Source organism: Phyllobates terribilis, unplaced genomic scaffold, assembly GCF_046119375.1.
Source record: "Phyllobates terribilis strain yellow unplaced genomic scaffold, ASM4611937v1 Scaffold_40__1_contigs__length_11209783, whole genome shotgun sequence".
NCBI lineage: Eukaryota > Metazoa > Chordata > Amphibia > Anura > Dendrobatidae > Phyllobates > Phyllobates terribilis.
In genome coordinates, this window is record NW_027362800.1 from 10,693,768 (window position 1) to 10,718,332 (window position 24,565).

At 45.0% G+C, this 24,565-nt stretch overlaps 19 non-coding genes across 19 annotated transcripts; all 19 read right to left on the minus strand.

Moving 5' to 3' along the window:
- Positions 1 to 564: 564 nt before the first annotated feature.
- On the minus strand, positions 565 to 755 carry LOC141190869 (U2 spliceosomal RNA). Its single transcript, XR_012264880.1, has one exon. It is a non-coding gene; the product is annotated as a U2 spliceosomal RNA (small nuclear RNA).
- Positions 756 to 1,876: 1,121 nt separating this feature from the next.
- On the minus strand, positions 1,877 to 2,067 carry LOC141190871 (U2 spliceosomal RNA). Its single transcript, XR_012264882.1, has one exon. It is a non-coding gene; the product is annotated as a U2 spliceosomal RNA (small nuclear RNA).
- A 1,120-nt stretch (positions 2,068 to 3,187) lies between these two features.
- LOC141190872 (U2 spliceosomal RNA) lies at positions 3,188 to 3,378 on the minus strand. Its single transcript, XR_012264883.1, has one exon. It is a non-coding gene; the product is annotated as a U2 spliceosomal RNA (small nuclear RNA).
- Positions 3,379 to 4,498: 1,120 nt separating this feature from the next.
- LOC141190873 (U2 spliceosomal RNA) lies at positions 4,499 to 4,689 on the minus strand. The gene has a single exon (XR_012264884.1). It is a non-coding gene; the product is annotated as a U2 spliceosomal RNA (small nuclear RNA).
- A 1,122-nt stretch (positions 4,690 to 5,811) lies between these two features.
- On the minus strand, positions 5,812 to 6,002 carry LOC141190874 (U2 spliceosomal RNA). The gene has a single exon (XR_012264885.1). It is a non-coding gene; the product is annotated as a U2 spliceosomal RNA (small nuclear RNA).
- A 1,121-nt stretch (positions 6,003 to 7,123) lies between these two features.
- On the minus strand, positions 7,124 to 7,314 carry LOC141190875 (U2 spliceosomal RNA). Its single transcript, XR_012264886.1, has one exon. It is a non-coding gene; the product is annotated as a U2 spliceosomal RNA (small nuclear RNA).
- A 1,121-nt stretch (positions 7,315 to 8,435) lies between these two features.
- LOC141190876 (U2 spliceosomal RNA) lies at positions 8,436 to 8,626 on the minus strand. The gene has a single exon (XR_012264887.1). It is a non-coding gene; the product is annotated as a U2 spliceosomal RNA (small nuclear RNA).
- A 1,119-nt stretch (positions 8,627 to 9,745) lies between these two features.
- On the minus strand, positions 9,746 to 9,936 carry LOC141190877 (U2 spliceosomal RNA). Its single transcript, XR_012264888.1, has one exon. It is a non-coding gene; the product is annotated as a U2 spliceosomal RNA (small nuclear RNA).
- Positions 9,937 to 11,059: 1,123 nt separating this feature from the next.
- On the minus strand, positions 11,060 to 11,250 carry LOC141190878 (U2 spliceosomal RNA). Its single transcript, XR_012264889.1, has one exon. It is a non-coding gene; the product is annotated as a U2 spliceosomal RNA (small nuclear RNA).
- Positions 11,251 to 12,371: 1,121 nt separating this feature from the next.
- On the minus strand, positions 12,372 to 12,562 carry LOC141191236 (U2 spliceosomal RNA). Its single transcript, XR_012265234.1, has one exon. It is a non-coding gene; the product is annotated as a U2 spliceosomal RNA (small nuclear RNA).
- Positions 12,563 to 13,687: 1,125 nt separating this feature from the next.
- On the minus strand, positions 13,688 to 13,878 carry LOC141191237 (U2 spliceosomal RNA). The gene has a single exon (XR_012265235.1). It is a non-coding gene; the product is annotated as a U2 spliceosomal RNA (small nuclear RNA).
- Positions 13,879 to 15,000: 1,122 nt separating this feature from the next.
- LOC141185242 (U2 spliceosomal RNA) lies at positions 15,001 to 15,191 on the minus strand. The gene has a single exon (XR_012259923.1). It is a non-coding gene; the product is annotated as a U2 spliceosomal RNA (small nuclear RNA).
- A 1,124-nt stretch (positions 15,192 to 16,315) lies between these two features.
- LOC141190879 (U2 spliceosomal RNA) lies at positions 16,316 to 16,506 on the minus strand. Its single transcript, XR_012264890.1, has one exon. It is a non-coding gene; the product is annotated as a U2 spliceosomal RNA (small nuclear RNA).
- A 1,120-nt stretch (positions 16,507 to 17,626) lies between these two features.
- Positions 17,627 to 17,817, minus strand: LOC141184645 (U2 spliceosomal RNA). Its single transcript, XR_012259381.1, has one exon. It is a non-coding gene; the product is annotated as a U2 spliceosomal RNA (small nuclear RNA).
- A 1,121-nt stretch (positions 17,818 to 18,938) lies between these two features.
- Positions 18,939 to 19,129, minus strand: LOC141190880 (U2 spliceosomal RNA). Its single transcript, XR_012264891.1, has one exon. It is a non-coding gene; the product is annotated as a U2 spliceosomal RNA (small nuclear RNA).
- A 1,120-nt stretch (positions 19,130 to 20,249) lies between these two features.
- On the minus strand, positions 20,250 to 20,440 carry LOC141190882 (U2 spliceosomal RNA). The gene has a single exon (XR_012264893.1). It is a non-coding gene; the product is annotated as a U2 spliceosomal RNA (small nuclear RNA).
- Positions 20,441 to 21,561: 1,121 nt separating this feature from the next.
- Positions 21,562 to 21,752, minus strand: LOC141190883 (U2 spliceosomal RNA). The gene has a single exon (XR_012264894.1). It is a non-coding gene; the product is annotated as a U2 spliceosomal RNA (small nuclear RNA).
- A 1,120-nt stretch (positions 21,753 to 22,872) lies between these two features.
- Positions 22,873 to 23,063, minus strand: LOC141184822 (U2 spliceosomal RNA). The gene has a single exon (XR_012259541.1). It is a non-coding gene; the product is annotated as a U2 spliceosomal RNA (small nuclear RNA).
- Positions 23,064 to 24,184: 1,121 nt separating this feature from the next.
- LOC141190884 (U2 spliceosomal RNA) lies at positions 24,185 to 24,375 on the minus strand. The gene has a single exon (XR_012264895.1). It is a non-coding gene; the product is annotated as a U2 spliceosomal RNA (small nuclear RNA).
- Positions 24,376 to 24,565: the final 190 nt, after the last annotated feature.

Consider the following 24,565-nt stretch of genomic DNA (forward strand, 5'->3'; position numbering starts at 1 on the left):
GTTGGTTTCTCTTTTATAGTCTGCAGGCATTAAATGAAAGAAGTCAGTGTTCCAGCAGAGGGAGACAACGTTTCAGAAAAGGCATTGTAGCAAACCAAAAAAGAAATTTTAAGCGCAGCAGAGTAACCAGCTCACATACCTGTTAGCTCAGGTGAGTTTAAAAGGCTGCTGTTGATAACAAGGGCATTTGCTAAATAGATGGTGTGTGTGCAACAATATACTGAAAGGTCAATTATATTGTGCAGCTTATCTCACCACCTGTAGTTATTTAGGTGAAAGCTCCAAAATGCTTGCCTAATATGTCTGTTTATCCAAAAGGAAGTATAGAGGGAGAGCTAGATGGATAGCATTGCATTACATTACATTACATGGCAATGCAATGCACAGTTGCTGAAGTTGAACCAAAATGAGCTTGTCATCTGGTTTCTGCAACTTTTAACATGAAAAATCCAATGAGGAGAAGAAAAGCAAAGCCAAAGAGTCCATCCCAAAATCCGACAAACAAGCAAAATGAACAAAAAGCATTGAATTCAATTCTTTCTGATTTTAGAAACTGCATTAAAGAAGGGGTGCACCGGTCCTGGAGATACTGCAATACCAGGTCAATGCGTGGAGTGGACAGAGCAAGCTCTTTTTCCATCTCCCTGTTCTAAAAATCCATTTAATATATGGTCCCCAGATAGGGGACGTATCAGATATTAAACTGATAAGAACAGATACTACACTTGATCTTAGCCAAAAGGCCGAGAAGCGATAACAAGAATTGGTTTCCGACTACGGTGCCACCCAAGGATTCTGAAAAGTCCATTTGTGGAGATGGCCACCTGGACTCCCGTTAAGAAGACATGCTGTCAACCTCTAGATCCCTCACATGCCTGCACTTTTCGGCTTGCTGCTGCTGCAATCCACGCGTTTTAGATCTGCATAACTCCACCTCTTTTAGCACAGTACCCTCAACCCCCGGCTGTTCCCACCCGCCTCAACACCGTTGGAAGGGAGGAGAACCAATTAAGGCGGGGGGGGGGGGGGTGGAACGAGCAGCTGTCTACCCTTAGCAGGAGGGTTGCTGATTAATTACCTCTCCTGCTGCTGCTGCTGGCTGTCCAGCAGCAGACTGAAGGTGGCTGCTGCTGTGCGCAGGTATATAAAGGCTCAGAGCCTATTATGACACGCGCAGCCAGCGTTCCATTGCCACATTCCGTCTACTGCAGGCGGGATACCTGGATGGCTGAATGTCACTGAGAAGCTCACAGAGACCGCCATAAGCAACAGTTTAAAAGAATGCCACAGACTAATCAACCAAACTTTTTGGGTTGGTTTCTCTTTTATAGTCTGCAGGCATTAAATGAAAGAAGTCAGTGTTCCAGCAGAGGGAGACAACGTTTCAGAAAAGGCATTGTAGCAAACCAAAAAAGAAATTTTAAGCGCAGCAGAGTAACCAGCTCACATACCTGTTAGCTCAGGTGAGTTTAAAAGGCTGCTGTTGATAACAAGGGCATTTGCTAAATAGATGGTGTGTGTGCAACAATATACTGAAAGGTCAATTATATTGTGCAGCTTCTCTCACCACCTGTAGTTATTTAGGTGAAAGCTCCAAAATGCTTGCCTAATATGTCTGTTTATCCAAAAGGAAGTATAGAGGGAGAGCTAGATAGATAGCATTGCATTACATTACATTACATGGCAATGCAATGCACAGTTGCTGAAGTTGAACCAAAATGAGCTTGTCATCTGGCTTCTGCAACTTTTAACATGAAAAATCCAATGAGGAGAAGAAAAGCAAAGCCAAAGAGTCCATCCCAAAATCCGACAAACAAGCAAAATGAACAAAAAGCATTGAATTCAATTCTTTCTGATTTTAGAAACTGCATTAAAGAAGGGGTGCACCGGTCCTGGAGATACTGCAATACCAGGTCAATGCGTGGAGTGGACAGAGCAAGCTCTTTTTCCATCTCCCTGTTCTAAAAATCCATTTAATATATGGTCCCCAGATAGGGGACGTATCAGATATTAAACTGATAAGAACAGATACTACACTTGATCTTAGCCAAAAGGCCGAGAAGCGATAACCAGAATTGGTTTCCGACTACGGTGCCACCCAAGGATTCTGAAAAGTCCATTTGTGGAGATGGCCACCTGGACTCCCGTTAAGAAGACATGCTGTCAACCTCTAGATCCCTCACATGCCTGCACTTTTCGGCTTGCTGCTGCTGCAATCCACGCGTTTTAGATCTGCATAACTCCACCTCTTTTAGCACAGTACCCTCAACCCCCGGCTGTTCCCACCCGCCTCAACACCGTTGGAAGGGAGGAGAACCAATTAAGGCGGGGGGGGGGTGGAACGAGCAGCTGTCTACCCTTAGCAGGAGGGTTGCTGATTAATTACCTCTCCTGCTGCTGCTGCTGCTGGCTGTCCAGCAGCAGACTGAAGGTGGCTGCTGCTGTGCGCAGGTATATAAAGGCTCAGAGCCTATTATGACACGCGCAGCCAGCGTTCCATTGCCACATTCCGTCTACTGCAGGCGGGATACCTGGATGGCTGAATGTCACTGAGAAGCTCACAGAGACCGCCATAAGCAACAGTTTAAAAGAATGCCACAGACTAATCAACCAAACTTTTTGGGTTGGTTTCTCTTTTATAGTCTGCAGGCATTAAATGAAAGAAGTCAGTGTTCCAGCAGAGGGAGACAACGTTTCAGAAAAGGCATTGTAGCAAACCAAAAAAGAAATTTTAAGCGCAGCAGAGTAACCAGCTCACATACCTGTTAGCTCAGGTGAGTTTAAAAGGCTGCTGTTGATAACAAGGGCATTTGCTAAATAGATGGTGTGTGTGCAACAATATACTGAAAGGTCAATTATATTGTGCAGCTTATCTCACCACCTGTAGTTATTTAGGTGAAAGCTCCAAAATGCTTGCCTAATATGTCTGTTTATCCAAAAGGAAGTATAGAGGGAGAGCTAGATGGATAGCATTGCATTACATTACATTACATGGCAATGCAATGCACAGTTGCTGAAGTTGAACCAAAATGAGCTTGTCATCTGGTTTCTGCAACTTTTAACATGAAAAATCCAATGAGGAGAAGAAAAGCAAAGCCAAAGAGTCCATCCCAAAATCCGACAAACAAGCAAAATGAACAAAAAGCATTGAATTCAATTCTTTCTGATTTTAGAAACTGCATTAAAGAAGGGGTGCACCGGTCCTGGAGATACTGCAATACCAGGTCAATGCGTGGAGTGGACAGAGCAAGCTCTTTTTCCATCTCCCTGTTCTAAAAATCCATTTAATATATGGTCCCCAGATAGGGGACGTATCAGATATTAAACTGATAAGAACAGATACTACACTTGATCTTAGCCAAAAGGCCGAGAAGCGATAACAAGAATTGGTTTCCGACTACGGTGCCACCCAAGGATTCTGAAAAGTCCATTTGTGGAGATGGCCACCTGGACTCCCGTTAAGAAGACATGCTGTCAACCTCTAGATCCCTCACATGCCTGCACTTTTCGGCTTGCTGCTGCTGCAATCCACGCGTTTTAGATCTGCATAACTCCACCTCTTTTAGCACAGTACCCTCAACCCCCGGCTGTTCCCACCCGCCTCAACACCGTTGGAAGGGAGGAGAACCAATTAAGGCGGGGGGGGGGGGGTGGAACGAGCAGCTGTCTACCCTTAGCAGGAGGGTTGCTGATTAATTACCTCTCCTGCTGCTGCTGCTGGCTGTCCAGCAGCAGACTGAAGGTGGCTGCTGCTGTGCGCAGGTATATAAAGGCTCAGAGCCTATTATGACACGCGCAGCCAGCGTTCCATTGCCACATTCCGTCTACTGCAGGCGGGATACCTGGATGGCTGAATGTCACTGAGAAGCTCACAGAGACCGCCATAAGCAACAGTTTAAAAGAATGCCACAGACTAATCAACCAAACTTTTTGGGTTGGTTTCTCTTTTATAGTCTGCAGGCATTAAATGAAAGAAGTCAGTGTTCCAGCAGAGGGAGACAACGTTTCAGAAAAGGCATTGTAGCAAACCAAAAAAGAAATTTTAAGCGCAGCAGAGTAACCAGCTCACATACCTGTTAGCTCAGGTGAGTTTAAAAGGCTGCTGTTGATAACAAGGGCATTTGCTAAATAGATGGTGTGTGTGCAACAATATACTGAAAGGTCAATTATATTGTGCAGCTTCTCTCACCACCTGTAGTTATTTAGGTGAAAGCTCCAAAATGCTTGCCTAATATGTCTGTTTATCCAAAAGGAAGTATAGAGGGAGAGCTAGATAGATAGCATTGCATTACATTACATTACATGGCAATGCAATGCACAGTTGCTGAAGTTGAACCAAAATGAGCTTGTCATCTGGCTTCTGCAACTTTTAACATGAAAAATCCAATGAGGAGAAGAAAAGCAAAGCCAAAGAGTCCATCCCAAAATCCGACAAACAAGCAAAATGAACAAAAAGCATTGAATTCAATTCTTTCTGATTTTAGAAACTGCATTAAAGAAGGGGTGCACCGGTCCTGGAGATACTGCAATACCAGGTCAATGCGTGGAGTGGACAGAGCAAGCTCTTTTTCCATCTCCCTGTTCTAAAAATCCATTTAATATATGGTCCCCAGATAGGGGACGTATCAGATATTAAACTGATAAGAACAGATACTACACTTGATCTTAGCCAAAAGGCCGAGAAGCGATAACCAGAATTGGTTTCCGACTACGGTGCCACCCAAGGTTTCTGAAAAGTCCATTTGTGGAGATGGCCACCTGGACTCCCGTTAAGAAGACATGCTGTCAACCTCTAGATCCCTCACATGCCTGCACTTTTCGGCTTGCTGCTGCTGCAATCCACGCGTTTTAGATCTGCATAACTCCACCTCTTTTAGCACAGTACCCTCAACCCCCGGCTGTTCCCACCCGCCTCAAAACCGTTGGAAGGGAGGAGAACCAATTAAGGCGGGGGGGGGGGGTGGAACGAGCAGCTGTCTACCCTTAGCAGGAGGGTTGCTGATTAATTACCTCTCCTGCTGCTGCTGCTGCTGGCTGTCCAGCAGCAGACTGAAGGTGGCTGCTGCTGTGCGCAGGTATATAAAGGCTCAGAGCCTATTATGACACGCGCAGCCAGCGTTCCATTGCCACATTCCGTCTACTGCAGGCGGGATACCTGGATGGCTGAATGTCACTGAGAAGCTCACAGAGACCGCTATAAGCAACAGTTTAAAAGAATGCCACAGACTAATCAACCAAACTTTTTGGGTTGGTTTCTCTTTTATAGTCTGCAGGCATTAAATGAAAGAAGTCAGTGTTCCAGCAGAGGGAGACAACGTTTCAGAAAAGGCATTGTAGCAAACCAAAAAAGAAATTTTAAGCGCAGCAGAGTAACCAGCTCACATACCTGTTAGCTCAGGTGAGTTTAAAAGGCTGCTGTTGATAACAAGGGCATTTGCTAAATAGATGGTGTGTGTGCAACAATATACTGAAAGGTCAATTATATTGTGCAGCTTATCTCACCACCTGTAGTTATTTAGGTGAAAGCTCCAAAATGCTTGCCTAATATGTCTGTTTATCCAAAAGGAAGTATAGAGGGAGAGCTAGATGGATAGCATTGCATTACATTACATTACATGGCAATGCAATGCACAGTTGCTGAAGTTGAACCAAAATGAGCTTGTCATCTGGTTTCTGCAACTTTTAACATGAAAAATCCAATGAGGAGAAGAAAAGCAAAGCCAAAGAGTCCATCCCAAAATCCGACAAACAAGCAAAATGAACAAAAAGCATTGAATTCAATTCTTTCTGATTTTAGAAACTGCATTAAAGAAGGGGTGCACCGGTCCTGGAGATACTGCAATACCAGGTCAATGCGTGGAGTGGACAGAGCAAGCTCTTTTTCCATCTCCCTGTTCTAAAAATCCATTTAATATATGGTCCCCAGATAGGGGACGTATCAGATATTAAACTGATAAGAACAGATACTACACTTGATCTTAGCCAAAAGGCCGAGAAGCGATAACAAGAATTGGTTTCCGACTACGGTGCCACCCAAGGATTCTGAAAAGTCCATTTGTGGAGATGGCCACCTGGACTCCCGTTAAGAAGACATGCTGTCAACCTCTAGATCCCTCACATGCCTGCACTTTTCGGCTTGCTGCTGCTGCAATCCACGCGTTTTAGATCTGCATAACTCCACCTCTTTTAGCACAGTACCCTCAACCCCCGGCTGTTCCCACCCGCCTCAACACCGTTGGAAGGGAGGAGAACCAATTAAGGCGGGGGGGGGGGGGGTGGAACGAGCAGCTGTCTACCCTTAGCAGGAGGGTTGCTGATTAATTACCTCTCCTGCTGCTGCTGCTGGCTGTCCAGCAGCAGACTGAAGGTGGCTGCTGCTGTGCGCAGGTATATAAAGGCTCAGAGCCTATTATGACACGCGCAGCCAGCGTTCCATTGCCACATTCCGTCTACTGCAGGCGGGATACCTGGATGGCTGAATGTCACTGAGAAGCTCACAGAGACCGCCATAAGCAACAGTTTAAAAGAATGCCACAGACTAATCAACCAAACTTTTTGGGTTGGTTTCTCTTTTATAGTCTGCAGGCATTAAATGAAAGAAGTCAGTGTTCCAGCAGAGGGAGACAACGTTTCAGAAAAGGCATTGTAGCAAACCAAAAAAGAAATTTTAAGCGCAGCAGAGTAACCAGCTCACATACCTGTTAGCTCAGGTGAGTTTAAAAGGCTGCTGTTGATAACAAGGGCATTTGCTAAATAGATGGTGTGTGTGCAACAATATACTGAAAGGTCAATTATATTGTGCAGCTTATCTCACCACCTGTAGTTATTTAGGTGAAAGCTCCAAAATGCTTGCCTAATATGTCTGTTTATCCAAAAGGAAGTATAGAGGGAGAGCTAGATAGATAGCATTGCATTACATTACATTACATGGCAATGCAATGCACAGTTGCTGAAGTTGAACCAAAATGAGCTTGTCATCTGGCTTCTGCAACTTTTAACATGAAAAATCCAATGAGGAGAAGAAAAGCAAAGCCAAAGAGTCCATCCCAAAATCCGACAAACAAGCAAAATGAACAAAAAGCATTGAATTCAATTCTTTCTGATTTTAGAAACTGCATTAAAGAAGGGGTGCACCGGTCCTGGAGATACTGCAATACCAGGTCAATGCGTGGAGTGGACAGAGCAAGCTCTTTTTCCATCTCCCTGTTCTAAAAATCCATTTAATATATGGTCCCCAGATAGGGGACGTATCAGATATTAAACTGATAAGAACAGATACTACACTTGATCTTAGCCAAAAGGCCGAGAAGCGATAACCAGAATTGGTTTCCGACTACGGTGCCACCCAAGGATTCTGAAAAGTCCATTTGTGGAGATGGCCACCTGGACTCCCGTTAAGAAGACATGCTGTCAACCTCTAGATCCCTCACATGCCTGCACTTTTCGGCTTGCTGCTGCTGCAATCCACGCGTTTTAGATCTGCATAACTCCACCTCTTTTAGCACAGTACCCTCAACCCCCGGCTGTTCCCACCCGCCTCAAAACCGTTGGAAGGGAGGAGAACCAATTAAGGCGGGGGGGGGGGTGGAACGAGCAGCTGTCTACCCTTAGCAGGAGGGTTGCTGATTAATTACCTCTCCTGCTGCTGCTGCTGCTGGCTGTCCAGCAGCAGACTGAAGGTGGCTGCTGCTGTGCGCAGGTATATAAAGGCTCAGAGCCTATTATGACACGCGCAGCCAGCGTTCCATTGCCACATTCCGTCTACTGCAGGCGGGATACCTGGATGGCTGAATGTCACTGAGAAGCTCACAGAGACCGCTATAAGCAACAGTTTAAAAGAATGCCACAGACTAATCAACCAAACTTTTTGGGTTGGTTTCTCTTTTATAGTCTGCAGGCATTAAATGAAAGAAGTCAGTGTTCCAGCAGAGGGAGACAACGTTTCAGAAAAGGCATTGTAGCAAACCAAAAAAGAAATTTTAAGCGCAGCAGAGTAACCAGCTCACATACCTGTTAGCTCAGGTGAGTTTAAAAGGCTGCTGTTGATAACAAGGGCATTTGCTAAATAGATGGTGTGTGTGCAACAATATACTGAAAGGTCAATTATATTGTGCAGCTTATCTCACCACCTGTAGTTATTTAGGTGAAAGCTCCAAAATGCTTGCCTAATATGTCTGTTTATCCAAAAGGAAGTATAGAGGGAGAGCTAGATAGATAGCATTGCATTACATTACATTACATGGCAATGCAATGCACAGTTGCTGAAGTTGAACCAAAATGAGCTTGTCATCTGGCTTCTGCAACTTTTAACATGAAAAATCCAATGAGGAGAAGAAAAGCAAAGCCAAAGAGTCCATCCCAAAATCCGACAAACAAGCAAAATGAACAAAAAGCATTGAATTCAATTCTTTCTGATTTTAGAAACTGCATTAAAGAAGGGGTGCACCGGTCCTGGAGATACTGCAATACCAGGTCAATGCGTGGAGTGGACAGAGCAAGCTCTTTTTCCATCTCCCTGTTCTAAAAATCCATTTAATATATGGTCCCCAGATAGGGGACGTATCAGATATTAAACTGATAAGAACAGATACTACACTTGATCTTAGCCAAAAGGCCGAGAAGCGATAACCAGAATTGGTTTCCGACTACGGTGCCACCCAAGGATTCTGAAAAGTCCATTTGTGGAGATGGCCACCTGGACTCCCGTTAAGAAGACATGCTGTCAACCTCTAGATCCCTCACATGCCTGCACTTTTCGGCTTGCTGCTGCTGCAATCCACGCGTTTTAGATCTGCATAACTCCACCTCTTTTAGCACAGTACCCTCAACCCCCGGCTGTTCCCACCCGCCTCAACACCGTTGGAAGGGAGGAGAACCAATTAAGGCGGGGGGGGGTGGAACGAGCAGCTGTCTACCCTTAGCAGGAGGGTTGCTGATTAATTACCTCTCCTGCTGCTGCTGCTGCTGGCTGTCCAGCAGCAGACTGAAGGTGGCTGCTGCTGTGCGCAGGTATATAAAGGCTCAGAGCCTATTATGACACGCGCAGCCAGCGTTCCATTGCCACATTCCGTCTACTGCAGGCGGGATACCTGGATGGCTGAATGTCACTGAGAAGCTCACAGAGACCGCCATAAGCAACAGTTTAAAAGAATGCCACAGACTAATCAACCAAACTTTTTGGGTTGGTTTCTCTTTTATAGTCTGCAGGCATTAAATGAAAGAAGTCAGTGTTCCAGCAGAGGGAGACAATGTTTCAGAAAAGGCATTGTAGCAAACCAAAAAAGAAATTTTAAGCGCAGCAGAGTAACCAGCTCACATACCTGTTAGCTCAGGTGAGTTTAAAAGGCTGCTGTTGATAACAAGGGCATTTGCTAAATAGATGGTGTGTGTGCAACAATATACTGAAAGGTCAATTATATTGTGCAGCTTATCTCACCACCTGTAGTTATTTAGGTGAAAGCTCCAAAATGCTTGCCTAATATGTCTGTTTATCCAAAAGGAAGTATAGAGGGAGAGCTAGATAGATAGCATTGCATTACATTACATTACATGGCAATGCAATGCACAGTTGCTGAAGTTGAACCAAAATGAGCTTGTCATCTGGCTTCTGCAACTTTTAACATGAAAAATCCAATGAGGAGAAGAAAAGCAAAGCCAAAGAGTCCATCCCAAAATCCGACAAACAAGCAAAATGAACAAAAAGCATTGAATTCAATTCTTTCTGATTTTAGAAACTGCATTAAAGAAGGGGTGCACCGGTCCTGGAGATACTGCAATACCAGGTCAATGCGTGGAGTGGACAGAGCAAGCTCTTTTTCCATCTCCCTGTTCTAAAAATCCATTTAATATATGGTCCCCAGATAGGGGACGTATCAGATATTAAACTGATAAGAACAGATACTACACTTGATCTTAGCCAAAAGGCCGAGAAGCGATAACCAGAATTGGTTTCCGACTACGGTGCCACCCAAGGATTCTGAAAAGTCCATTTGTGGAGATGGCCACCTGGACTCCCGTTAAGAAGACATGCTGTCAACCTCTAGATCCCTCACATGCCTGCACTTTTCGGCTTGCTGCTGCTGCAATCCACGCGTTTTAGATCTGCATAACTCCACCTCTTTTAGCACAGTACCCTCAACCCCCGGCTGTTCCCACCCGCCTCAACACCGTTGGAAGGGAGGAGAACCAATTAAGGCGGGGTGGGGGGGGTGGAACGAGCAGCTGTCTACCCTTAGCAGGAGGGTTGCTGATTAATTACCTCTCCTGCTGCTGCTGCTGCTGGCTGTCCAGCAGCAGACTGAAGGTGGCTGCTGCTGTGCGCAGGTATATAAAGGCTCAGAGCCTATTATGACACGCGCAGCCAGCGTTCCATTGCCACATTCCGTCTACTGCAGGCGGGATACCTGGATGGCTGAATGTCACTGAGAAGCTCACAGAGACCGCCATAAGCAACAGTTTAAAAGAATGCCACAGACTAATCAACCAAACTTTTTGGGTTGGTTTCTCTTTTATAGTCTGCAGGCATTAAATGAAAGAAGTCAGTGTTCCAGCAGAGGGAGACAACGTTTCAGAAAAGGCATTGTAGCAAACCAAAAAAGAAATTTTAAGCGCAGCAGAGTAACCAGCTCACATACCTGTTAGCTCAGGTGAGTTTAAAAGGCTGTTGTTGATAACAAGGGCATTTGCTAAATAGATGGTGTGTGTGCAACAATATACTGAAAGGTCAATTATATTGTGCAGCTTATCTCACCACCTGTAGTTATTTAGGTGAAAGCTCCAAAATGCTTGCCTAATATGTCTGTTTATCCAAAAGGAAGTATAGAGGGAGAGCTAGATAGATAGCATTGCATTACATTACATTACATGGCAATGCAATGCACAGTTGCTGAAGTTGAACCAAAATGAGCTTGTCATCTGGCTTCTGCAACTTTTAACATGAAAAATCCAATGAGGAGAAGAAAAGCAAAGCCAAAGAGTCCATCCCAAAATCCGACAAACAAGCAAAATGAACAAAAAGCATTGAATTCAATTCTTTCTGATTTTAGAAACTGCATTAAAGAAGGGGTGCACCGGTCCTGGAGATACTGCAATACCAGGTCAATGCGTGGAGTGGACAGAGCAAGCTCTTTTTCCATCTCCCTGTTCTAAAAATCCATTTAATATATGGTCCCCAGATAGGGGACGTATCAGATATTAAACTGATAAGAACAGATACTACACTTGATCTTAGCCAAAAGGCCGAGAAGCGATAACCAGAATTGGTTTCCGACTACGGTGCCACCCAAGGATTCTGAAAAGTCCATTTGTGGAGATGGCCACCTGGACTCCCGTTAAGAAGACATGCTGTCAACCTCTAGATCCCTCACATGCCTGCACTTTTCGGCTTGCTGCTGCTGCAATCCACGCGTTTTAGATCTGCATAACTCCACCTCTTTTAGCACAGTACCCTCAACCCCCGGCTGTTCCCACCCGCCTCAACACCGTTGGAAGGGAGGAGAACCAATTAAGGCGGGGGGGGGGGTGGAACGAGCAGCTGTCTACCCTTAGCAGGAGGGTTGCTGATTAATTACCTCTCCTGCTGCTGCTGCTGCTGGCTGTCCAGCAGCAGACTGAAGGTGGCTGCTGCTGTGCGCAGGTATATAAAGGCTCAGAGCCTATTATGACACGCGCAGCCAGCGTTCCATTGCCACATTCCGTCTACTGCAGGCGGGATACCTGGATGGCTGAATGTCACTGAGAAGCTCACAGAGACCGCCATAAGCAACAGTTTAAAAGAATGCCACAGACTAATCAACCAAACTTTTTGGGTTGGTTTCTCTTTTATAGTCTGCAGGCATTAAATGAAAGAAGTCAGTGTTCCAGCAGAGGGAGACAACGTTTCAGGAAAGGCATTGTAGCAAACCAAAAAAGAAATTTTAAGCGCAGCAGAGTAACCAGCTCACATACCTGTTAGCTCAGGTGAGTTTAAAAGGCTGCTGTTGATAACAAGGGCATTTGCTAAATAGATGGTGTGTGTGCAATAATATACTGAAAGGTCAATTATATTGTGCAGCTTATCTCACCACCTGTAGTTATTTAGGTGAAAACTCCAAAATGCTTGCCTAATATGTCTGTTTATCCAAAAGGAAGTATAGAGGGAGAGCTAGATAGATAGCATTGCATTACATTACATTACATGGCAATGCAATGCACAGTTGCTGAAGTTGAACCAAAATGAGCTTGTCATCTGGCTTCTGCAACTTTTAACTTGAAAAATCCAATGAGGAGAAGAAAAGCAAAGCCAAAGAGTCCATCCCAAAATCCGACAAACAAGCAAAATGTACAAAAAGCATTGAATTCAATTCTTTCTGATTTTAGAAACTGCATTAAAGAAGGGGTGCACCGGTCCTGGAGATACTGCAATACCAGGTCAATGCGTGGAGTGGACAGAGCAAGCTCTTTTTCCATCTCCCTGCTCTAAAAATCCATTTAATATATGGTCCCCAGATAGGGGACGTATCAGATATTAAACTGATAAGAACAGATACTACACTTGATCTTAGCCAAAAGGCCGAGAAGCGATAACCAGAATTGGTTTCCGACTACGGTGCCACCCAAGGATTCTGAAAAGTCCATTTGTGGAGATGGCCACCTGGACTCCCGTTAAGAAGACATGCTGTCAACCTCTAGATCCCTCACATGCCTGCACTTTTCGGCTTGCTGCTGCTGCAATCCACGCGTTTTAGATCTGCATAACTCCACCTCTTTTAGCACAGTACCCTCAACCCCTGGCTGTTCCCACCCGCCTCAACACCGTTGGAAGGGAGGAGAACCAATTAAGGCGGGGTGGGGGGGGGGTGGAACGAGCAGCTGTCTACCCTTAGCAGGAGGGTTGCTGATTAATTACCTCTCCTGCTGCTGCTGCTGCTGGCTGTCCAGCAGCAGACTGAAGGTGGCTGCTGCTGTGCGCAGGTATATAAAGGCTCAGAGCCTATTATGACACGCGCAGCCAGCGTTCCATTGCCACATTCCGTCTACTGCAGGCGGGATACCTGGATGGCTGAATGTCACTGAGAAGCTCACAGAGACCGCCATAAGCAACAGTTTAAAAGAATGCCACAGACTAATCAACCAAACTTTTTGGGTTGGTTTCTCTTTTATAGTCTGCAGGCATTAAATGAAAGAAGTCAGTGTTCCAGCAGAGGGAGACAACGTTTCAGAAAAGGCATTGTAGCAAACCAAAAAAGAAATTTTAAGCGCAGCAGAGTAACCAGCTCACATACCTGTTAGCTCAGGTGAGTTTAAAAGGCTGCTGTTGATAACAAGGGCATTTGCTAAATAGATGGTGTGTGTGCAACAATATACTGAAAGGTCAATTATATTGTGCAGCTTATCTCACCACCTGTAGTTATTTAGGTGAAAGCTCCAAAATGCTTGCCTAATATGTCTGTTTATCCAAAAGGAAGTATAGAGGGAGAGCTAGATAGATAGCATTGCATTACATTACATTACATGGCAATGCAATGCACAGTTGCTGAAGTTGAACCAAAATGAGCTTGTCATCTGGCTTCTGCAACTTTTAACATGAAAAATCCAATGAGGAGAAGAAAAGCAAAGCCAAAGAGTCCATCCCAAAATCCGACAAACAAGCAAAATGAACAAAAAGCATTGAATTCAATTCTTTCTGATTTTAGAAACTGCATTAAAGAAGGGGTGCACCGGTCCTGGAGATACTGCAATACCAGGTCAATGCGTGGAGTGGACAGAGCAAGCTCTTTTTCCATCTCCCTGCTCTAAAAATCCATTTAATATATGGTCCCCAGATAGGGGACGTATCAGATATTAAACTGATAAGAACAGATACTACACTTGATCTTAGCCAAAAGGCCGAGAAGCGATAACCAGAATTGGTTTCCGACTACGGTGCCACCCAAGGATTCTGAAAAGTCCATTTGTGGAGATGGCCACCTGGACTCCCGTTAAGAAGACATGCTGTCAACCTCTAGATCCCTCACATGCCTGCACTTTTCGGCTTGCTGCTGCTGCAATCCACGCGTTTTAGATCTGCATAACTCCACCTCTTTTAGCACAGTACCCTCAACCCCCGGCTGTTCCCACCCGCCTCAACACCGTTGGAAGGGAGGAGAACCAATTAAGGCGGGGGGGGGGGGTGGAACGAGCAGCTGTCTACCCTTAGCAGGAGGGTTGCTGATTAATTACCTCTCCTGCTGCTGCTGCTGCTGGCTGTCCAGCAGCAGACTGAAGGTGGCTGCTGCTGTGCGCAGGTATATAAAGGCTCAGAGCCTATTATGACACGCGCAGCCAGCGTTCCATTGCCACATTCCGTCTACTGCAGGCGGGATACCTGGATGGCTGAATGTCACTGAGAAGCTCACAGAGACCGCCATAAGCAACAGTTTAAAAGAATGCCACAGACTAATCAACCAAACTTTTTGGGTTGGTTTCTCTTTTATAGTCTGCAGGCATTAAATGAAAGAAGTCAGTGTTCCAGCAGAGGGAGACAACGTTTCAGAAAAGGCATTGTAGCAAACCAAAAAAGAAATTTTAAGCGCAGCAGAGTAACCAGCTCACATACCTGTTAGCTCAGGTGAGTTTAAAAGGCTGCTGTTGATAACAAGGGCATTTGCTAAATAGATGGTGTGTGTGCAATAATATACTGAAAGGTCAATTATATTGTGCAGCTTATCTCACCACCTGTAGTTATTTAGGTGAAAGCTCCAAAATGCTTGCCTAATATGTCTGTTTATCCAAAAGGAAGTATAGAGGGAGAGCTAGATAGATAGCATTACATTACATTACATTACATGGCAATGCAATGCACAGTTGCTGAAGTTGAACCAAAATGAGCTTGTCATCTGGCTTCTGCAACTTTTAACTTGAAAAATCCAATGAGGAGAAGAAAAGCAAAGCCAAAGAGTCCATCCCAAAATCCGACAAACAAGCAAAATGAACAAAAAGCATTGAATTCAATTCTTTCTGATTTTAGAAACTGCATTAAAGAAGGGGTGCACCGGTCCTGGAGATACTGCAATACCAGGTCAATGCGTGGAGTGGACAGAGCAAGCTCTTTTTCCATCTCCCTGCTCTAAAAATCCATTTAATATATGGTCCCCAGATAGGGGACGTATCAGATATTAAACTGATAAGAACACATACTACACTTGATCTTAGCCAAAAGGCCGAGAAGCGATAACCAGAATTGGTTTCCGACTACGGTGCCACCCAAGGATTCTGAAAAGTCCATTTGTGGAGATGGCCACCTGGACTCCCGTTAAGAAGACATGCTGTCAACCTCTAGATCCCTCACATGCCTGCACTTTTCGGCTTGCTGCTGCTGCAATCCACGCGTTTTAGATCTGCATAACTCCACCTCTTTTAGCACAGTACCCTCAACCCCCGGCTGTTCCCACCCGCCTCAACACCGTTGGAAGGGAGGAGAACCAATTAAGGCGGGGTGGGGGGGGGTGGAACGAGCAGCTGTCTACCCTTAGCAGGAGGGTTGCTGATTAATTACCTCTCCTGCTGCTGCTGCTGCTGGCTGTCCAGCAGCAGACTGAAGGTGGCTGCTGCTGTGCGCAGGTATATAAAGGCTCAGAGCCTATTATGACACGCGCAGCCAGCGTTCCATTGCCACATTCCGTCTACTGCAGGCGGGATACCTGGATGGCTGAATGTCACTGAGAAGCTCACAGAGACCGCCATAAGCAACAGTTTAAAAGAATGCCACAGACTAATCAACCAAACTTTTTGGGTTGGTTTCTCTTTTATAGTCTGCAGGCATTAAATGAAAGAAGTCAGTGTTCCAGCAGAGGGAGACAACGTTTCAGAAAAGGCATTGTAGCAAACCAAAAAAGAAATTTTAAGCGCAGCAGAGTAACCAGCTCACATACCTGTTAGCTCAGGTGAGTTTAAAAGGCTGCTGTTGATAACAAGGGCATTTGCTAAATAGATGGTGTGTGTGCAACAATATACTGAAAGGTCAATTATATTGTGCAGCTTATCTCACCACCTGTAGTTATTTAGGTGAAAGCTCCAAAATGCTTGCCTAATATGTCTGTTTATCCAAAAGGAAGTATAGAGGGAGAGCTAGATAGATAGCATTGCATTACATTACATTACATGGCAATGCAATGCACAGTTGCTGAAGTTGAACCAAAATGAGCTTGTCATCTGGCTTCTGCAACTTTTAACATGAAAAATCCAATGAGGAGAAGAAAAGCAAAGCCAAAGAGTCCATCCCAAAATCCGACAAACAAGCAAAATGAACAAAAAGCATTGAATTCAATTCTTTCTGATTTTAGAAACTGCATTAAAGAAGGGGTGCACCGGTCCTGGAGATACTGCAATACCAGGTCAATGCGTGGAGTGGACAGAGCAAGCTCTTTTTCCATCTCCCTGTTCTAAAAATCCATTTAATATATGGTCCCCAGATAGGGGACGTATCAGATATTAAACTGATAAGAACAGATACTACACTTGATCTTAGCCAAAAGGCCGAGAAGCGATAACCAGAATTGGTTTCCGACTACGGTGCCACCCAAGGATTCTGAAAAGTCCATTTGTGGAGATGGCCACCTGGACTCCCGTTAAGAAGACATGCTGTCAACCTCTAGATCCCTCACATGCCTGCACTTTTCGGCTTGCTGCTGCTGCAATCCACGCGTTTTAGATCTGCATAACTCCACCTCTTTTAGCACAGTACCCTCAACCCCCGGCTGTTCCCACCCGCCTCAACACCGTTGGAAGGGAGGAGAACCAATTAAGGCGGGGGGGGGGTGGAACGAGCAGCTGTCTACCCTTAGCAGGAGGGTTGCTGATTAATTACCTCTCCTGCTGCTGCTGCTGCTGGCTGTCCAGCAGCAGACTGAAGGTGGCTGCTGCTGTGCGCAGGTATATAAAGGCTCAGAGCCTATTATGACACGCGCAGCCAGCGTTCCATTGCCACATTCCGTCTACTGCAGGCGGGATACCTGGATGGCTGAATGTCACTGAGAAGCTCACAGAGACCGCCATAAGCAACAGTTTAAAAGAATGCCACAGACTAATCAACCAAACTTTTTGGGTTGGTTTCTCTTTTATAGTCTGCAGGCATTAAATGAAAGAAGTCAGTGTTCCAGCAGAGGGAGACAACGTTTCAGAAAAGGCATTGTAGCAAACCAAAAAAGAAATTTTAAGCGCAGCAGAGTAACCAGCTCACATACCTGTTAGCTCAGGTGAGTTTAAAAGGCTGCTGTTGATAACAAGGGCATTTGCTAAATAGATGGTGTGTGTGCAACAATATACTGAAAGGTCAATTATATTGTGCAGCTTATCTCACCACCTGTAGTTATTTAGGTGAAAGCTCCAAAATGCTTGCCTAATATGTCTGTTTATCCAAAAGGAAGTATAGAGGGAGAGCTAGATAGATAGCATTGCATTACATTACATTACATGGCAATGCAATGCACAGTTGCTGAAGTTGAACCAAAATGAGCTTGTCATCTGGCTTCTGCAACTTTTAACATGAAAAATCCAATGAGGAGAAGAAAAGCAAAGCCAAAGAGTCCATCCCAAAATCCGACAAACAAGCAAAATGAACAAAAAGCATTGAATTCAATTCTTTCTGATTTTAGAAACTGCATTAAAGAAGGGGTGCACCGGTCCTGGAGATACTGCAATACCAGGTCAATGCGTGGAGTGGACAGAGCAAGCTCTTTTTCCATCTCCCTGTTCTAAAAATCCATTTAATATATGGTCCCCAGATAGGGGATGTATCAGATATTAAACTGATAAGAACAGATACTACACTTGATCTTAGCCAAAAGGCCGAGAAGCGATAACCAGAATTGGTTTCCGACTACGGTGCCACCCAAGGATTCTGAAAAGTCCATTTGTGGAGATGGCCACCTGGACTCCCGTTAAGAAGACATGCTGTCAACCTCTAGATCCCTCACATGCCTGCACTTTTCGGCTTGCTGCTGCTGCAATCCACGCGTTTTAGATCTGCATAACTCCACCTCTTTTAGCACAGTACCCTCAACCCCCGGCTGTTCCCACCCGCCTCAACACCGTTGGAAGGGAGGAGAACCAATTAAGGTGGGGGGGGGGGTGGAACGAGCAGCTGTCTACCCTTAGCAGGAGAGTTGCTGATTAATTACCTCTCCTGCTGCTGCTGCTGCTGGCTGTCCAGCAGCAGACTGAAGGTGGCTGCTGCTGTGCGCAGGTATATAAAGGCTCAGAGCCTATTATGACACGCGCAGCCAGCGTTCCATTGCCACATTCCGTCTACTGCAGGCGGGATACCTGGATGGCTGAATGTCACTGAGAAGCTCACAGAGACCGCCATAAGCAACAGTTTAAAAGAATGCCACAGACTAATCAACCAAACTTTTTGGGTTGGTTTCTCTTTTATAGTCTGCAGGCATTAAATGAAAGAAGTCAGTGTTCCAGCAGAGGGAGACAACGTTTCAGAAAAGGCATTGTAGCAAACCAAAAAAGAAATTTTAAGCGCAGCAGAGTAACCAGCTCACATACCTGTTAGCTCAGGTGAGTTTAAAAGGCTGCTGTTGATAACAAGGGCATTTGCTAAATAGATGGTGTGTGTGCAACAATATACTGAAAGGTCAATTATATTGTGCAGCTTATCTCACCACCTGTAGTTATTTAGGTGAAAGCTCCAAAATGCTTGCCTAATATGTCTGTTTATCCAAAAGGAAGTATAGAGGGAGAGCTAGATAGATAGCATTGCATTACATTACATTACATGGCAATGCAATGCACAGTTGCTGAAGTTGAACCAAAATGAGCTTGTCATCTGGCTTCTGCAACTTTTAACATGAAAAATCCAATGAGGAGAAGAAAAGCAAAGCCAAAGAGTCCATCCCAAAATCCGACAAACAAGCAAAATGAACAAAAAGCATTGAATTCAATTCTTTCTGATTTTAGAAACTGCATTAAAGAAGGGGTGCACCGGTCCTGGAGATACTGCAATACCAGGTCAATGCGTGGAGTGGACAGAGCAAGCTCTTTTTCCATCTCCCTGTTCTAAAAATCCATTTAATATATGGTCCCCAGATAGGGGACGTATCAGATATTAAACTGATAAGAACAGATACTACACTTGATCTTAGCCAAAAGGCCGAGAAGCGATAACCAGAATTGGTTTCCGACTACGGTGCCACCCAAGGATTCTGAAAAGTCCATTTGTGGAGATGGCCACCTGGACTCCCGTTAAGAAGACATGCTGTCAACCTCTAGATCCCTCACATGCCTGCACTTTTCGGCTTGCTGCTGCTGCAATCCACGCGTTTTAGATCTGCATAACTCCACCTCTTTTAGCACAGTACCCTCAACCCCCGGCTGTTCCCACCCGCCTCAACACCGTTGGAAGGGAGGAGAACCAATTAAGGCGGGGGGGGGGTGGAACGAGCAGCTGTCTACCCTTAGCAGGAGGGTTGCTGATTAATTACCTCTCCTGCTGCTGCTGCTGCTGGCTGTCCAGCAGCAGACTGAAGGTGGCTGCTGCTGTGTGCAGGTATATAAAGGCTCAGAGCCTATTATGACACGCGCAGCCAGCGTTCCATTGCCACATTCCGTCTACTGCAGGCGGGATACCTGGATGGCTGAATGTCACTGAGAAGCTCACAGAGACCGCCATAAGCAACAGTTTAAAAGAATGCCACAGACTAATCAACCAAACTTTTTGGGTTGGTTTCTCTTTTATAGTCTGCAGGCATTAAATGAAAGAAGTCAGTGTTCCAGCAGAGGGAGACAACGTTTCAGAAAAGGCATTGTAGCAAACCAAAAAAGAAATTTTAAGCGCAGCAGAGTAACCAGCTCACATACCTGTTAGCTCAGGTGAGTTTAAAAGGCTGCTGTTGATAACAAGGGCATTTGCTAAATAGATGGTGTGTGTGCAACAATATACTGAAAGGTCAATTATATTGTGCAGCTTATCTCACCACCTGTAGTTATTTAGGTGAAAGCTCCAAAATGCTTGCCTAATATGTCTGTTTATCCAAAAGGAAGTATAGAGGGAGAGCTAGATAGATAGCATTGCATTACATTACATTACATGGCAATGCAATGCACAGTTGCTGAAGTTGAACCAAAATGAGCTTGTCATCTGACTTCTGCAACTTTTAACATGAAAAATCCAATGAGGAGAAGAAAAGCAAAGCCAAAGAGTCCATCCCAAAATCCGACAAACAAGCAAAATGAACAAAAAGCATTGAATTCAATTCTTTCTGATTTTAGAAACTGCATTAAAGAAGGGGTGCACCGGTCCTGGAGATACTGCAATACCAGGTCAATGCGTGGAGTGGACAGAGCAAGCTCTTTTTCCATCTCCCTGTTCTAAAAATCCATTTAATATATGGTCCCCAGATAGGGGACGTATCAGATATTAAACTGATAAGAACAGATACTACACTTGATCTTAGCCAAAAGGCCGAGAAGCGATAACCAGAATTGGTTTCCGACTACGGTGCCACCCAAGGATTCTGAAAAGTCCATTTGTGGAGATGGCCACCTGGACTCCCGTTAAGAAGACATGCTGTCAACCTCTAGATCCCTCACATGCCTGCACTTTTCGGCTTGCTGCTGCTGCAATCCACGCGTTTTAGATCTGCATAACTCCACCTCTTTTAGCACAGTACCCTCAACCCCCGGCTGTTCCCACCCGCCTCAACACCGTTGGAAGGGAGGAGAACCAATTAAGGCGGGGGGGGGGGTGGAACGAGCAGCTGTCTACCCTTAGCAGGAGGGTTGCTGATTAATTACCTCTCCTGCTGCTGCTGCTGCTGGCTGTCCAGCAGCAGACTGAAGGTGGCTGCTGCTGTGCGCAGGTATATAAAGGCTCAGAGCCTATTATGACACGCGCAGCCAGCGTTCCATTGCCACATTCCGTCTACTGCAGGCGGGATACCTGGATGGCTGAATGTCACTGAGAAGCTCACAGAGACCGCCATAAGCAACAGTTTAAAAGAATGCCACAGACTAATCAACCAAACTTTTTGGGTTGGTTTCTCTTTTATAGTCTGCAGGCATTAAATGAAAGAAGTCAGTGTTCCAGCAGAGGGAGACAACGTTTCAGAAAAGGCATTGTAGCAAACCAAAAAAGAAATTTTAAGCGCAGCAGAGTAACCAGCTCACATACCTGTTAGCTCAGGTGAGTTTAAAAGGCTGCTGTTGATAACAAGGGCATTTGCTAAATAGATGGTGTGTGTGCAACAATATACTGAAAGGTCAATTATATTGTGCAGCTTATCTCACCACCTGTAGTTATTTAGGTGAAAGCTCCAAAATGCTTGCCTAATATGTCTGTTTATCCAAAAGGAAGTATAGAGGGAGAGCTAGATAGATAGCATTGCATTACATTACATTACATGGCAATGCAATGCACAGTTGCTGAAGTTGAACCAAAATGAGCTTGTCATCTGGCTTCTGCAACTTTTAACATGAAAAATCCAATGAGGAGAAGAAAAGCAAAGCCAAAGAGTCCATCCCAAAATCCGACAAACAAGCAAAATGAACAAAAAGCATTGAATTCAATTCTTTCTGATTTTAGAAACTGCATTAAAGAAGGGGTGCACCGGTCCTGGAGATACTGCAATACCAGGTCAATGCGTGGAGTGGACAGAGCAAGCTCTTTTTCCATCTCCCTGTTCTAAAAATCCATTTAATATATGGTCCCCAGATAGGGGACGTATCAGATATTAAACTGATAAGAACAGATACTACACTTGATCTTAGCCAAAAGGCCGAGAAGCGATAACCAGAATTGGTTTCCGACTACGGTGCCACCCAAGGATTCTGAAAAGTCCATTTGTGGAGATGGCCACCTGGACTCCCGTTAAGAAGACATGCTGTCAACCTCTAGATCCCTCACATGCCTGCACTTTTCGGCTTGCTGCTGCTGCAATCCACGCGTTTTAGATCTGCATAACTCCACCTCTTTTAGCACAGTACCCTCAACCCCCGGCTGTTCCCACCCGCCTCAACACCGTTGGAAGGGAGGAGAACCAGTTAAGGCGGGGGGGGGGTGGAACGAGCAGCTGTCTACCCTTAGCAGGAGGGTTGCTGATTAATTACCTCTCCTGCTGCTGCTGCTGCTGGCTGTCCAGCAGCAGACTGAAGGTGGCTGCTGCTGTGCGCAGGTATATAAAGGCTCAGAGCCTATTATGACACGCGCAGCCAGCGTTCCATTGCCACATTCCGTCTACTGCAGGCGGGATACCTGGATGGCTGAATGTCACTGAGAAGCTCACAGAGACCGCCATAAGCAACAGTTTAAAAGAATGCCACAGACTAATCAACCAAACTTTTTGGGTTGGTTTCTCTTTTATAGTCTGCAGGCATTAAATGAAAGAAGTCAGTGTTCCAGCAGAGGGAGACAACGTTTCAGAAAAGGCATTGTAGCAAACCAAAAAAGAAATTTTAAGCGCAGCAGAGTAACCAGCTCACATACCTGTTAGCTCAGGTGAGTTTAAAAGGCTGCTGTTGATAACAAGGGCATTTGCTAAATAGATGGTGTGTGTGCAACAATATACTGAAAGGTCAATTATATTGTGCAGCTTATCTCACCACCTGTAGTTATTTAGGTGAAAGCTCCAAAATGCTTGCCTAATATGTCTGTTTATCCAAAAGGAAGTATAGAGGGAGAGCTAGATAGATAGCATTGCATTACATTACATTACATGGCAATGCAATGCACAGTTGCTGAAGTTGAACCAAAATGAGCTTGTCATCTGACTTCTGCAACTTTTAACATGAAAAATCCAATGAGGAGAAGAAAAGCAAAGCCAAAGAGTCCATCCCAAAATCCGACAAACAAGCAAAATGAACAAAAAGCATTGAATTCAATTCTTTCTGATTTTAGAAACTGCATTAAAGAAGGGGTGCACCGGTCCTGGAGATACTGCAATACCAGGTCAATGCGTGGAGTGGACAGAGCAAGCTCTTTTTCCATCTCCCTGTTCTAAAAATCCATTGAATATATGGTCCCCAGATAGGGGACGTATCAGATATTAAACTGATAAGAACAGATACTACACTTGATCTTAGCCAAAAGGCCGAGAAGCGATAACCAGAATTGGTTTCCGACTACGGTGCCACCCAAGGATTCTGAAAAGTCCATTTGTGGAGATGGCCACCTGGACTCCCGTTAAGAAGACATGCTGTCAACCTCTAGATCCCTCACATGCCTGCACTTTTCGGCTTGCTGCTGCTGCAATCCACGCGTTTTAGATCTGCATAACTCCACCTCTTTTAGCACAGTACCCTCAACCCCCGGCTGTTCCCACCCGCCTCAACACCGTTGGAAGGGAGGAGAACCAATTAAGGCGGGGGGGGGGGTGGAACGAGCAGCTGTCTACCCTTAGCAGGAGGGTTGCTGATTAATTACCTCTCCTGCTGCTGCTGCTGCTGGCTGTCCAGCAGCAGACTGAAGGTGGCTGCTGCTGTGCGCAGGTATATAAAGGCTCAGAGCCTATTATGACACGCGCAGCCAGCGTTCCATTGCCACATTCCGTCTACTGCAGGCGGGATACCTGGATGGCTGAATGTCACTGAGAAGCTCACAGAGACCGCCATAAGCAACAGTTTAAAAGAATGCCACAGACTAATCAACCAAACTTTTTGGGTTGGTTTCTCTTTTATAGTCTGCAGGCATTAAATGAAAGAAGTCAGTGTTCCAGCAGAGGGAGACAACGTTTCAGAAAAGGCATTGTAGCAAACCAAAAAAGAAATTTTAAGCGCAGCAGAGTAACCAGCTCACATACCTGTTAGCTCAGGTGAGTTTAAAAGGCTGCTGTTGATAACAAGGGCATTTGCTAAATAGATGGTGTGTGTGCAACAATATACTGAAAGGTCAATTATATTGTGCAGCTTATCTCACCACCTGTAGTTATTTAGGTGAAAGCTCCAAAATGCTTGCCTAATATGTCTGTTTATCCAAAAGGAAGTATAGAGGGAGAGCTAGATAGATAGCATTGCATTACATTACATTACATGGCAATGCAATGCACAGTTGCTGAAGTTGAACCAAAATGAGCTTGTCATCTGGCTTCTGCAACTTTTAACATGAAAAATCCAATGAGGAGAAGAAAAGCAAAGCCAAAGAGTCCATCCCAAAATCCGACAAACAAGCAAAATGAACAAAAAGCATTGAATTCAATTCTTTCTGATTTTAGAAACTGCATTAAAGAAGGGGTGCACCGGTCCTGGAGATACTGCAATACCAGGTCAATGCGTGGAGTGGACAGAGCAAGCTCTTTTTCCATCTCCCTGTTCTAAAAATCCATTTAATATATGGTCCCCAGATAGGGGACGTATCAGATATTAAACTGATAAGAACAGATACTACACTTGATCTTAGCCAAAAGGCCGAGAAGCGATAACCAGAATTGGTTTCCGACTACGGTGCCACCCAAGGATTCTGAAAAGTCCATTTGTGGAGATGGCCAGCTGGACTCCCGTTAAGAAGACATGCTGTCAACCTCTAGATCCCTCACATGCCTGCACTTTTCGGCTTGCTGCTGCTGCAATCCACGCGTTTTAGATCTGCATAACTCCACCTCTTTTAGCA